Source organism: Anomaloglossus baeobatrachus, chromosome 3 (genome assembly GCF_048569485.1).
Source record: "Anomaloglossus baeobatrachus isolate aAnoBae1 chromosome 3, aAnoBae1.hap1, whole genome shotgun sequence".
NCBI classification, from domain to species: Eukaryota; Metazoa; Chordata; class Amphibia; order Anura; family Aromobatidae; genus Anomaloglossus; species Anomaloglossus baeobatrachus.
Genome location: NC_134355.1, coordinates 701,385,507 through 701,400,331, shown reverse-complemented (window position 1 = coordinate 701,400,331; position 14,825 = coordinate 701,385,507).

The window sequence follows — 14,825 nt, the reverse complement described above, 5'->3', positions numbered from 1 at the left end:
GTTCATCGTTCCCGGGGTGTCACGCGGAGTGGCGTGTGCTACCCTGGGAACGATGAGCAACCGGCGCCATTTTAATTAAACGAGATTATGAAACCGAGCGCCGAGTCCACGACTCACGATTTGTGAGCGATACTGCGTTGCTCGGAGGTATCACACAGCCTGACGTCGCAAGTAATGCCGGATGTGTGTCACAAAAACCGTGACCCCGACGATCTATCGCACGATAGATCGTCTCGTGTAAAGCACCCTTAAATCCGACGTAATCCACAGGGAGAGCATTGTCAGCTCTTGTTTCATCACTGTGCACAGACAGCATCTATACAGTGTGAGAAGCAGGCTGACACTGAGGCTGGAGTTCCACTTACGTATGACTGGTGCAGTCTCGCATGGGCATCACTCCGCAAGGACTGACACTCTCCGGACACGAGCGCATCAGCTGTATGGAAAGACATGCAGCCGACCGCTCCTGTCAGCAGAGTGTGCGGCCGAACCGGGTGTTGCTGATGTGACACTAGCACATTTGCAGTCAAAGTTCAATTAACAGGACCTTCGATGATGTCATAGCCATGTGACCAGTCTGTAAGACAATGTCTATACAAAAACTTAGAAATAATTCCTAAATATAAAATTAGCCCTGAATTAAGGGTTTATTATAATTATTTATTTCTATCCTTATTCCAGTAGTAAAAAACGTGCGATAATGATCACATAAATACACATAAACACCAGTATATAAACTTTAGAAAAATTATTCCTCTAAATGGTCGTGAAGCCCTGGCCGGCGGCTGCCACATTCAGATAGAAAATTTTTTTTTAGGATTAAAATCAATTATAGTGAAGAAGAGTTGGACGGTTTTGTTTTTTGTTCTTTTACCAGATGAAAAAAATAAAAAATAAAAACGTCCAATAAATATTTTTCCAGTGATACGGTCCGTTAAAGTCAGAACAGTATTTTTGGAGTTTTTTTAAAACCTCACAAGAAAAGCTACAACTCCTCCACGTTTTGCAGATATTAATAGAAGCCACGCGCTCCACATAAAACCAAGCTCCCCTTCGTATGTTTAAACTTCCCGCACTCCTAGCGCTGATCCACAGGAGTAATGCAGGAATGCAACAATACACCGGGACACCCGTGACGGGTACCTAGTGCAGGTTACCTGATAAATGACACCGGTCAGGAGATCCCAAGGTAGTGCAGTCTCTTCGCGATGTAGCTTTCTCGTGCCTGGATAGAGTTGTTTAGACCATATCTCCCCTGTACGGAATCCTATGCCTGGAGACACAGATGCTGGCAGGACATGGCTCCGTTCTGAGAAGGCAGGGAGATCGTTAGTTTCCGGGGTTAGAGGTTCTTCCAAGGCACGGGTGAGAAGGCTTTTCCTGAACTGTTTGGGCGTCCACCCGCTATACAGATTAGGAGTTTTAAAGGTCTAAGATGGATCGGACAATTAAGCCTTCACCGCAGATAATAGACTGAGCAAAATCCAACAAGCTTTTCGAGGGCATTAACGGTCCCCTTCATCAAGGATGGCTCAGTCACTCCATTGGATGCTATTTACAGTATAGTATAATTGGATTGAAATTCATCATAGTAAAAAATACATAAACCATGTATAAGTCCACATAAAAGGTCCATATATACTATACACATTCAGTGCGGGATTTTTTGTACAGGATTTTTTTTCTTTTAAAAAAAACAGCAATTTTTTGCAAATTTTTTGCGGTAATCACAAAACTCCTTATGACATACCATATTTAAACGTAAGGACTCTATACAAGCCTGTACAGTAAAATGTATACATATATTCATACAACAGTATGCGATATTACAATCTGCTTCATCCAAACTACAGATGCAAAATAGAAAAAAGTATTTATAAAAAAAATTATTCCTAATATTGTTAGATTTAAAAAATAAATAAATACCTAAATAAAAGGGGCACACAAGTAAAAAAAAAAAAAGAAGATACAGCTCACCGTATGATATTATGCTGGTCATAGGCTATGTTTTGAGGGGAAATTTTAACCCCACGCTTTACAGTTATTCACCAAAAAACCTGCCTCCATTAAAGCGAATGGAGCTGGGAGTCACAATGCAGCCAGAACTTCAGAAGAATGCGCAGCACGCCCTTAAATGGAATAATGGCGTGTCACAATGCAGCCAGGGAACGAGACAGACACAGACAGGGAAGGAGGCAGAGGCAGACACCGACAGGGTAAGAAACAGACATAGACAGGGTAAGCGACAGACACAAAGACAGACACAGACATACTGAAAGGGAAAGAGACAGGCACAGGGAGACAGACAGACAAAGACAGGTAAAGAGATTGAGACAGACAGAGAGAGAGACAGAGAGATATATACAGAGGGGGAGACAGACAGAGAACGGGAGAGAAAGGGAGAGACAGTTACTATGCCGGGCAGCGGATATTGTGTGCAGAATAAATTTTTGTTAATACATTCTATTTTGTTAACAATTATTAAGCCGGGTAGTACAGCTAGTATATAAATACACGCATACATATATATTATACACACACATATATATGAACACACATATACCAGCTTTATAATTGCAATAATTTCACGACTAATGTTTTATTGCTTTTTCAGGAAGCCGGGTAGTACAGCTAGTTTTTAATATTTCTGATATGTTCACCAACTCTTCTACATATGGGTCTTATTGTCCTCCCAATATGACTTTTTTGACAGGTACACTGGATACTATAGATCACTCCTTTTGTTTGACAGGTGATTAGGTCTCTAATGATGACTTCTTCTTGTCCTTTCAAAAAAAAATTTCCGTGTTATATTTTTAGTATTTTTTACAAACTGCATTTTCTACATGGAAAGTAACCCTTCAAATTGCATATACCTCCTTTTTTCTTGATACAAACAAGGACCACATACAGATCGCATGTCGGTATTAGCAACAACTCACTAGGAATAATAACAAGAAACAGAAATAGGAGTCTTTAGATTTTCAGAAGCAAGAAAAATACCCAAACAAGCAAATATTTTTAAATATTTATTCAAGTCATGCGCTTAGGGTATAACAAATATGCAGACTAATAAATAAGGACAAGGAAGGAGGAGTGCTGAAGGGGAAAGAACCCCACATGTCCCGGGAAGATGGGGAGAAAAGAGTTTTTATCTCCAAGTGGGGTGACCTCAATTAGCTATAGGCATAATGCCCAAGGCAGAAGTAGAACTGCATCAGTAATAATCATAGACTCATCCAGAGTCATGATGTACTTCCATGTACAAAACAATAATAGAAGGCAGTACTACTTACCAATGCCAGGTCACCGTAAATACCGGGTTAACACGCGGGGATCGGCGTCCCAACACGTGTTTCGCGTTGGTGTGCTTCGTCGGGGGACGGATAAAAAGTGTGTACAGATACTGACCTTAAAAAGCCCAGGGGAACCTCCGAACCGCCCATTCCGTTGCGCATCACGGGGAGTTCTGTAACCAGAAGCACGCCGAGGTTCAGCGTCCACAGCGGAGACCAGATGGAAGAATACTTCCTGTGACGTCACTATTACTTCCAGGTCTCCACTGTCAAGGACGCCACTGCGGTCATGCCTGGAGATCTGACACTCCCCGTGACGCGTCATGGGCACTGCCCACTCAAAAACGGGAATCACAATCAGCTCCCTCTATGCCTCAGAGGGTAAGCAGTACAGTGCTGGCCAAAAGTATTGGCACCCCTGCAATTCTGTCACAGAATTCTCAGTTTCTTCCTGAAAATGATTGCAGTCACAAATTCTTTGGTATAATTATCTTCATTTAATTTGTCTTCAATGAAAAAATAAAAAAATTGTCATAAAGCCAAATTGGATATAATTCCACACCAAACATAAGAAAGGAGGTGGACAAAAGTATTGGCACTGTGTGAAAAATGATGTGATGCTTCTGTAATTTGTGTAATAACAGCGCCTGTAACTTACCTGTGGCACCTAACAGGTGTTGGCAATAATAAATCACACTTGCAGCAGGTGACATGGATTAAAGTTGACGCAACCTCTGTCCTGTGTCCTTGTGTGCACCACATTGAGCATGGAGAAAAGAAAGAAGACCAAAGAACTGTCTGAGGACTTGAGAATCCAAATTGTGAGGAAGATATAGGTATACTCTTCTTATATAGATAAATTATATAGACTAAGGAAAAGGGGTAAGGTCAGGTGTTTAATACTTTACCATCTATGAGTGAGTGCAGGATGTGGGAAGAGGAGGGGAAAATGACATTCTTCAAGATTTCTGCAAATAATATCATATAGAAATTAGTCTGGTATAACACATGTTGATCAATATTTTGGTAATAAAGGAAAGGTTAGTGTTAGACATCAACAACAGGGAGGACTGAGTATAGTCATAATGGCCAATCAATTTCTCTGTTCAGACCTCTTGGTGCCAACGTTTGTGATTTATGTATCCGGTAGCTTTCTCTTTTCTGTAAAAGCTCGATATGATTGCCCCTCGTCTAGGTCTGTGCACCTATTGATCAACATGTGTTATACCAGACTAATTTCTATATGATATTATTTGCCGGAATCTTGAAGAATGTCATTTTCCCCTCCTCTTCCCACATCCTGCACTCACTCATAGATGGTAAAGTATTAAACACCTGACCTTACCCCTTAGTCTATATAATTTATCTATATAAGAAGAGTATACCTATTGTTTACAATATTGGGACCCTTTCCTTTAAAATATATACAAGCAAATGTCTGCATGTAACTAATCAATATTTGATTTCAGGTCATTATAGCTTCCTCCTGGACTTCTAAATGAATATATAGCATTGATTCTATACTTGAACATTGCTGTGCAGAATATTTGATTTCAGGTCGTTTTGTTTTGTTTGATCTGTCTCCTGAACCTCTAAACTAATATATAACAGTGATTATATGGTTAAACATTTCCGCCCACCGAGGAGTTCACAGGTCCTGAGGCAGGAAAACACGGACAGATCAGTGAGAGTGAGTGAGGAGTAAAGTCTGACAGGTGTCTGGGTCGTAGCCTGAACACCTTTGGCTAGGAGGCAGACGGTGGCCTCAGCCTGCAGGAGCTGGGAAGACGGCTCGGTGGAACCGTAAGGGACCGGGACAGGGTAGTGACCCGCCGGTACCGAACCGGCGAACCGACTGGAAACTGCAGCACAAAGGGGGGTACTCAGACCCTGAAACGAGGTCCAGAAACTACTGGACTGAGTTAATTAACTGATAGAGGTCTGGACTTTAGGTCCTTTCGCACCCAAGTCCCGACTGAAGACAACAGCCCACCGAGGGGGATAGAAGGCCACTGCTCAGGCATAGAGACCCACGGGCCAGTGCCTGCAGGCAAAGAGCTCTCCCGACATATACATAGCCGGGGAGCGGACTCCCGTCGCGGAAGCGTACGCAGTCAACAGCTACACAACACTGCAGGAGAAAGGCAGAGACCACCAACAGGGTGGGGGACCAGACGCAGCCGACTGCGGGCACCGACCACCATCATCTTGGTTTACCAGAGACTTGTGTGTGTCAATCATCGTGAGTACAACAGTGCCATCCGGCCGTGCACCGCCCTACACCAACACCGACTTCCCCAACGGGTCCCGGGGCCATCACCCCGTACCCACGGAGGGGTTAACACCTTGCTGCGCATCATCTCCCCCGGGTGCCCAGTAAACAGCAGCGGTGGTGTCCACGTTCACCACAACCCGTGGGTGGAGTCACGAACTTAACCAAACCACGGCCTCGGACGTAAACCTACGTCCCCTCCAAAGCGCCAGTCCCCTTTCAGAGTGAAGTGACCCCGGGTCCGGAGGCGCTAGAGCCACCCACAAACGAGCCCGGATCCGAGCGGCTCGGCTGCAGCCGAGCGCGGGCGGTACACCCTGACCTTGATTCACATCTTTACAAACACGATCCTTTGCATTTAATATGATTTCTTTTCATTCTAGTATGTATCTGACACATTCCACTATTGCACCGGATTGCTGAATAAACATATCATTCATATTAATCTTGTTCCTTGTTGATGGAAGCGCCCTTCACTACACTATAGAAGTATTTTTCCATATGGTGATAATCGCCTGCAGCAACTACAAGGTATTTGTTACAGTAGGGCGTATACTTGCTTATACATATACTGCTTATATGGAGGACTAATGGGGTTACCTTATACATGGACTATAGGGGTGCATTATATATGGAGGATTATAGAACTGCATAATACAATATGAAGGACACCTTATACATGGAATGCAAGGGTGCATTATACATGGAGAACTATGGGGCTGCATAATACAATGTGAAGGGCTATGGGGCGGCGTGATAATACATATAGGACTATGGGGGCTACATTACATGAGGACTAATGGCATTACCTTATACATGGACCATAGGGCTGCATTAGAATACATGAAGGACTATGAGGGGAATAATACAATACACTGTGTGCAGAATTATTAGGCAAATGAGTATTTTGATCACATGACACTTTTTATACATGTCGTCCTACTCCAAGCTGTATAGGCTGAGAGCCAACTACCAATGAAGTAAATCAGGTGCTGTGCATCTCTGTAATGAGGAGGGGTGTGGTGTAATGACACAACACCCTATATAAGGGGTGTGCAATTATTAGGCAACTTCCTTTACTTTGGCAAAATGGGTCAGAAGACAGATTTGACGGGCTCTGAAAAGTCCAGAATTGTGAGCTGTCTTGCAGAGGGATGCAGCAGTCTTGAAATTGCCATGAAACGCTTAATTCTTCGGTAATCACGCTTCAAAAGTTTGACAAATAGCCAACAGGGTCGCAAGAAGCGTGTTGGGCAAAAAAGGCGCAAAATAACTGCCCATGAATTGGGGAAAATCAAGCGTGAAGCTGCCAAGATGCCATTTGCCACCAGTTTGGCCATATTTCAGAGCTGCAACGTTACTGGAGTATCAGAAAGCACAAGGTGTGCCATACTCAGGGACATAGCCAAGGTAAGGAAGGCTGAAAACCACCACCTCTGACCAAGAAACATAAGATAAAACCTCAAGACTGGGCCAAGAAATATCTTAAGACTGATATTACAAATATTTTATGGACTGATGAAATGAGAATGACTCTTGATGGGCCAGATGGATGGGCCAGAGGCTGGATCAGTAAAGGGCAGAGAGCTCCACTCCGACTCAGACACCAGCAAGGTGGAGGTGGGGTACTGGTATGGGCTGGTATCATCAAAGATGAACTTGTGGGACCTTTTCGGGCTGAGGATGGAGTGAAGCTCAACTCCCAGACCTACTGCCAGTTTCTGGAAGACAACTTCTTCAAGCAGTGGTACAGGAAGAAGTCGATATTGTTCAAGAAATACGTAATTACTTACCGGTAATGTGTTTTTTCTGAACCCATGACGGCACCACGAGAGAGGGGATCCGCCCTTCAAGGACAGGAAACCTCCAGAATAAAAAGGGGCGGCACCTCTCCCCGCATCAGTTGATTACCGAGCATGACAGGACCTCCGAAACAAGGAACATCGTTAAAAAACATATCCCGCCACCATAACCGCCCAGTGAAGAGGAGTGAAAAGGGAAGCAAACTAGCAACCCCCAAGTGCAGGGAGGGAATGTAAGGGTGCCGTCATGGGTTCAGAAAAAACACATTACCGGTAAGTAATTACGTATTTTTCCAGCACCCATGACGGCACCACGAGAGAATTACAGAGAGGAAGACCTAGGGAGGGACAACAGTTTGCAGAACCCGCCTCCCAAAGGTGATGTCGGTGAACGACAAATCAAGGCGATAGTGATTAAAAAAGGTGGACGGAGAAGACCAGGTTGCCGCCTTACATATCTGCTCAATGGAGACCTCCGATCTCTCCGCCCAGGAAGATGCCATCGCTCGCGTGGAGTGTGCCTTCAAACCAGGAGGTACGTCTTCCCCCCCGGCCGCGTAGGCAACCGAGAGGGCATCCCTGATCCACCTTGCCAAGGTGGATTTAGAAGCCTTAAGCCCCTTTCTACAACCCTGGAAGACTACAAACAGAGACTTATCCCTCCTCCCTTCCGAGGTGACCAACAGATACCGTTGAAGACAACGCCTAACATCCAGGCAGTGCCATCCCACCTCCTCCGGAGTAGAAGGGTTGGCATAAAAAGAGGGGAGCACTATTTCCTGTGATCTATGGAAGTGGGAATGCACCTTCGGCAAATAGGCAGGGTCAGTTCGTAAAACAACTCGGTCATCAAAAAACTGGGTATACGGAGGAGAAATGGATAAGGCCTGAAGGTCACTAACCCTACGGGCAGAAGTGAGTGCGACCAGGTGAATCGTCTTAAGGGACAGATGCTTGAGAGAGATAGAATCTAAGGGCTCAAATGGGGGCCGTGTTAAAGCTGAAAGGACCAAGTTAAGGTCCCAGGACGGAAGTGGCATGGTTCCCCGAGGCTTAGACCTAGCACAGGACCTAACGAACCTAGATATCCAGGGATCTCCAGCCAGGGCATGGTTATACAAGGCGCTCAGTGCGGAGATTTGCACCTTAAGGGTACTAACGGAGAGACCCAGTTCCCAACCCTTCTGGAGAAATTCCAGGACAACCGGGATGGAGGGTGGTTTAGTAGGATCCGCACCCGAAGAGGTCAGGAATTTCGCCCAAATACGCCCATAAATGCGAGTAGTGACAGGCTTTCTGCACTGCATCAATGTGGAGATCAGACCCTGAGAAAACCCCTTAGTGCCTAATAGCGACCTCTCAAGAGCCACGCCGTCAGGTGTAACCGGGTGTGCTGTGGGTGGAAGGCTGGACCCTGGGATAGGAGATCCGGTAGGTCTGGGAGAACCCACGGATCGGTGACTGACAGATGCGTCAGCCAATAAAACCAAGGCCTCTTCGGCCAAAAGGGTGCTATGAGAATCACGACTGCTTGATCCTCCCGTATCTTCCTGAGCACTGCAGGGAGGAGGATGAGTGGAGGGAAGGCATATGCGAGGCGGAAGTCCCACTTGAGCAACAGCGAGTGGGGATGATCCCTTGGATCCAGGGAACAGAATCGGGGAACCTTCCTGTTGGCCCGAGTTGCAAAGAGGTCTATCTCGGGAACCCCCCACATCCCTGTTATCCTGTTGAAAACGGACTGATTTAGAGACCATTCGCCCTGGTGAAACTGGGTGCGACTGAGAAAGTCCGCCAAATCGTTCTCCTTCCCTCTGATGTGCACTGCTGACAGGGAACCCAGATGAGCCTCTGCCCGAGACATGATCCTGCTTGCGACGGACATGAGGTGTCTGGAGCGAGTACCCCCCTGGTGGTTGAGATAAGCTACTGTCGCTTGGTTGTCCGACAGAACTTTTACATGTCGACCCCTTAACCACGGCATGAAATGACCTAATGCCTTTTCCACCGCCAGCAATTCCCTTGTATTCGAGGAATTTTGAGCTTCTTCTCCAGATCAACGTCCCTGAATGAAATGAGCGTCCAGATGTGCCCCCCAACCGTAGAGACTGGCGTCGGTGGTTACCACCACGGGCTCTGGCGCCCTCCAAGGCACCCCTCTGCCCAAGTGGACCGGATCTAGCCACCAATGGAGGGACTGCAACGTGCGATGTTTGAGAACGATGAGTCTGTCCAGATGGTCCCCGTGAGCCGTCTGATGCTGTAAGATATTCCACTGTAGGACCCTGGTGTGTGCCTGAGCCCATCTGACGGCCGGGATGGCCGCAGTCAGGGAGCCCAGGAGGGACATCGCACCCCGGAGAAACAGACGCCGGTGCCTCAGAGTCCGGTCTATCTGGGTCCGAAGGGCTTCCACTTTGGAAGGAGGCAACCGACAGAGCTGAGTGTTGGAGTCCCAAGTGAGTCCCAGAAACAGCTGAACCTTTAATGGAATTAATCTGGACTTTTCCTCGTTGATCACCCAGCCCAACTCCCGCAGGGAAGCTTGCACCTGCCGGAGAAGGGCCGCACAATGAAGAGCTGAGGCGCCCACAATCAAGAAGTCGTCCAGATAAGGAATCAGAAGGACCTCTCTCTGACGCAGATATGCCGACATTTCTGCTATTATCTTTGTAAAAATCCTCGGGGCGATGGCCAGACCGAAGGGGAGGGCTCTGTATTGGAAATGGCAGACCCGACCGTCCATGTGGAGGGCTATCCTGAGGAAGCATTGGAAGAGAGAGTGGATTGGGACATGATAATATGCATCGCGTAAGTCTATGACCGCCATGTGACAGTGGGGATACAGATATTTCACTATGGACCGCACGGACTTCATCTTGAAGCTGTCTATTTGAAGGAACCGGTTGAGGGCTTTCAGGTTGATGATTGTGCGATAGGAACCGTCGGGCTTCCCTACCAGAAAGAGGGTGGAATAGAACCCTTCTCCCTGTTCCCTTGTGGGAACTTCCACTAGAACCCTCTTGAAGAGGAGGTGACGAACCTCTGCTTCCAACGCCAGCTGTTCCGCCGGAGAACGACGCAGAGGGGTAACCACGAACCGGGGAGGAGGAGGCCGAAGGAAGGGGAGCCGGAGGCCAGAGCATATCAGGGCCAGTATCCATGCACTGGAGGAAATCCTTTCCCAAGCCGGAAGGAACTGAGAGAGCCTCCCTCCGACCTGGGAAAGCGAGTCACTTGGACGACTTATTCTGATCTTTTGAGGGGCCCTTGAACATGAACCCCTTTCCCTGAGTCTTTCTATCGGACCAGGTATTCCGATCCCGTGGTCGGGTGGGGCGGCGAACTGGCTTCCTCCGAAAGGACCGCCGTGAAGAAGGAAACGATGGAAAGGGAAAGCCGCCCTTCTTGTCGCTAGCTTTTTCCAGGATGTCATCCAGTACCGGCCCGAACAGAAATTCACCTTGACAAGGGATATTGCAGAGTTTAGACTTAGTTTGCAGATCCCCCGGCCAGCATTTCAGCCAGAGAGCCCTTCTAGCCGCATTGGAGAGGGAAGCTGACTTTGCCGCCAACTTAGTGGAGTCCGCCGAGGCGTCCGCAAGGAAGGCCGCCGCCCCCCGCAACTTGGAGAGGGAGGACGCAATCTCCTCCTTAGGTGCTCGGGATCTAAACTGGTCTTCCAGTTCGTCAATCCATATAGTCAGGGATCTAGCCGTACAGGTAGCCGTAATGGCGGGTCTTAGTCCTCCGGCAGCAGCTTCCCAGGTATTCTTTAGGAAGTGATCAGCTTTCTTATCTAATGGGTCCTTCAGGGAGCCCATGTCCTCAAAAGGCAAGGCAAACTTTTTGGACGCCTTAGCGACAGCCACATCCAATTTTGGCGCCTTATCCCATGTGGAGCAGGAGGCCTCCTCAAATGGATATTTTCTCTTAAAGGCGCCAGGAATGGAATGCTTCTTATCAGGTCTCTTCCATTCCCGGGCAATTAAGGCTTGTATCTTATCCACCACCGGGAAGGAGCGTCGTTTCTTCTGCTCCATGCCCCCGAACATCCTATCCTGGATAGATTTTTCAGGTTTCTCATCCGTGAGGCCCATGGTGGTCCTCACCGCCTTAACTAACTTCTTCATATTATCTAGTGGGAAGCACTGGCGACCCCCTGAATCACTATCAGAGGAGGAGCGGGAAGTAGAGCCAGAGGAATCACATTCCCCATCCGACCTATCAGAGTTCTCGTGGGTAGGCGAAGGGGCTCGAGAACCCCCAGCACTTTGTGCTCCAGACAGGGATCGGAGGGAGTCCCTGACTTCTTCCCGTATGAGGGACCGGAGGTCGGAGGCAAATCCTGGCTGTTCCTCCGACAAAGTCTGCTGAATGCAGCCTTTGCACAATCTCTTAGTCCAAGAACCAGAAAGTTCTTTACAGCACAAGGCGCATTCCTTATGTCTGGATTTAGATAAACACTTCTTAGGTTTACTGCGATCCTATAAAAAAAACAGACAATATGACCGCCATTAAAAGCGGAACATCTGAGTTGCACTCACCCACCGATGCCCAGAGGCTATACCGGTTCAGCAGGGCCCTCATCTGACTAACGTCCTCTAGAAGGCCGTCTTCTGTCAGGAGAGTCAGGGTCCTTCCGCTTGGAGGACCGGTCATCAGTCCCCCCACGCTTGACCCCTGAGCCGGTGACACTGTCATCCTTGCCACCCTTCTGCTGCCTCTTCAGGGAGGCAGTATCACGATCAGAGGGAGGCTTTGGAGAGGAGGGAGGCGAAGGAGACGCTGCGGACTGCTTGTCCGTCATGTTAACAGAGCACAGGCATCATAGAGGAATTTGCCGCTCTGATTTTCAAAGAAAGTCTGGCGACTCCGCCCCCACTTCTGGCGGATGTCCCATCCGGCTCCACAGGCCGCCCGTCCAATAGGAGAAAACGCGCGCCTGCGCACAGCCCGGACATCTCCTTTCCACCCATAACATGGCGCTCCTCCCGGAAGCGCCACATCAGCAGCCGCCACGAGGACGCCCTGCAGGGATCGCAGCAGGCGTCCCCCATACCTCGGCCTGGTGCCGCACGCAGACAAGGCGCTGGTAAGGAGAGGAGGGGGGGAGGAAGGGAAGAAGCCCGTGCGCAAACATAACCCCCGTGGGTACGCTGCGACGGGAGAGCCCTGCGGATAATGCCTTTGGAAGATCCACTTACCCGCCCCGCAGGCTCCTGGCGCTCCTATCAAGCGCGCTGTACGCACACCGGACCCCCATGGGTCTGTTGCGGCAGCTCCCCAGCACCTCGGCCGACCGCAGCAGGACCCGTGCCGCTGCCAGAACCGGCTGACCGGGCGCCGGACTTGAATCTTCGGCCCATCAGGACCTTCCTGGATCTACTGGATCTCTGGAGGCTCCCTGTTCAAGGACAGGAAACCAACTGATGCGGGGAGAGGTGCCGCCCCTTTTTATTCTGGAGGTTTCCTGTCCTTGAAGGGCGGATCCCCTCTCTCGTGGTGCCGTCATGGGTGCTGGAAAAAAACATGATTCTCATGCAGGACAATGCTCCATCACATGCATCCAACTACTCCACAGCGTGGCTGGCCAGTGAAGGTCTAAAAGATGAAAAAATAATGACATGGCCCCCTTCTTCACCTGATCTGAACCCCATAGAGAACCTGTGGTCCCTCATAAAATGTGAGATCTACAGGGAGGGATAACAGTCCACCTCTGGGAACAGTGTCTGGAGGCTGTGGTGGCTGCTGCACGCAATGTGCATCGTAAACAGATCAAGCAACTGATAGAATCTATGGATGGTCGGCTGTTGAGTGTCATCATAAAGAAAGGTGGCTATATCGGTCACTAATATTTTTGGGGTTTTGTTTTTGCATGTCAGAAATGTTTATTTCTAAATTTTGTGCAGTTATATTGGTTTAGCTGATGAAAATAAACAGTGAGATGGGAATAGATTTGGTTTTTATTATGTTGCCTAATAATTCTGCACAGTAATAGTTACCTGCACAAACAGAATCCTCCTAAGATAGCCACATCTAAAAAAAAAATCTGCTCCAAAATCCAAATTCCAAAAATATTAAGCATTGATATTTATGAGTCTTTTGGGTTGATTGAGAACATAGTTGTTGATCAATAATGAAAAAAAAATCCTCTAAAATACAACTTGCCTAATAATTCTGCACATAGTGTATGAAGGACTATGGGGACTGCATTATAATACATATAGGACTATGGGGCTGTGTAGCGCCCCTGAGACCCTCAGGGCACTATAGGGAACTGCATCCTCTTGGGGATGCAGGACCTACCCCCTGGGACATGGAGGACCAGTACCGATTCCATCAAGACACGACCAAAAACTTAGTTCTCCACTCCACACTGGGCATAGAGGGTTCACCATGTATGGGGATGGTCACCTTGAGAATGAATTCCTGGGTATAGCCAGCCTGGTGGGAGGGGTCACTCAATCCGTAGTGAGTAGTGAGTCGAGTAGCACACAGGAGAGGTGTGCAGACGTGCCTGAGCTGGGTTTGTGTAACGGTGACCCCGGGGCACAGGAGAGAGGTCGCCAGGACGGGTACCGGAGATACCACTGGGACCAGAACACGCATGGGGCACAGGGCCCTAGGTCAAGCGTCCGTTTCGAACGGTTTGATAAATACCTGCCCGGTGAGGACACCTTCATGGACTTCACTGAACCAAATAATCCGGGGGCATGAGCAGTAAACTAGGATCGGGGTTCAGACACTTACCTCCCCGCAGGGTCCGCGCTGCCCGCCGTACAGAGGAGACTGTACCCCAAAGGGACAGTCGGGGCCCCCAAACAGTTTAAAGCCAGCCGGGCGGTAAAAAGCATCAGCTGATGTTGTCAGGTGACTTCATCAGCTGATTACCGCCGGGTCCTGCAGCGATCGCTGGAGAGTCTGCACAAAAGGGAGTAGTTTTATTTTTTCCACTGATGCATCAGCTCATTGTGTAAACGGTGTTCATACAATCAGCTGATGTGTCATCTGATTCATGTCCTTGAACCTGACACATCATCTGATCGCTTTGCCTTCCAGCAAACTGATCAGATGATATTGGATCTGGATTGGACGGCGCGGGACCCTTGACCCAGGATTACTGCGGAGGGGGGGGGGTCTTTAGTTCAATAAAGATGGAGTCACTAATTGTGTTGTGTTTTATTTCTAATAAAAATATTTTCCTGTGTGTTGTGTTTTTTTTATCTTTACTAGAAATTCATGGTGGCCATGTCTAATATTGGCGTGACACCATGAATTTCGGGCTTAGGGTAAGCTGATAATATACAGCTGGCCCTAACCCCATTATTACCCAGTGAGCCACCGGGCATCAGGGCAGCTGGGAGAGTTGAAAAAGCGCCAGAAGATGGCGTTTCTATGAAAGCTACGGACTGCAATTCGCAGCGGGGGTGCCCAGGAAGCGTGGGCACCCTG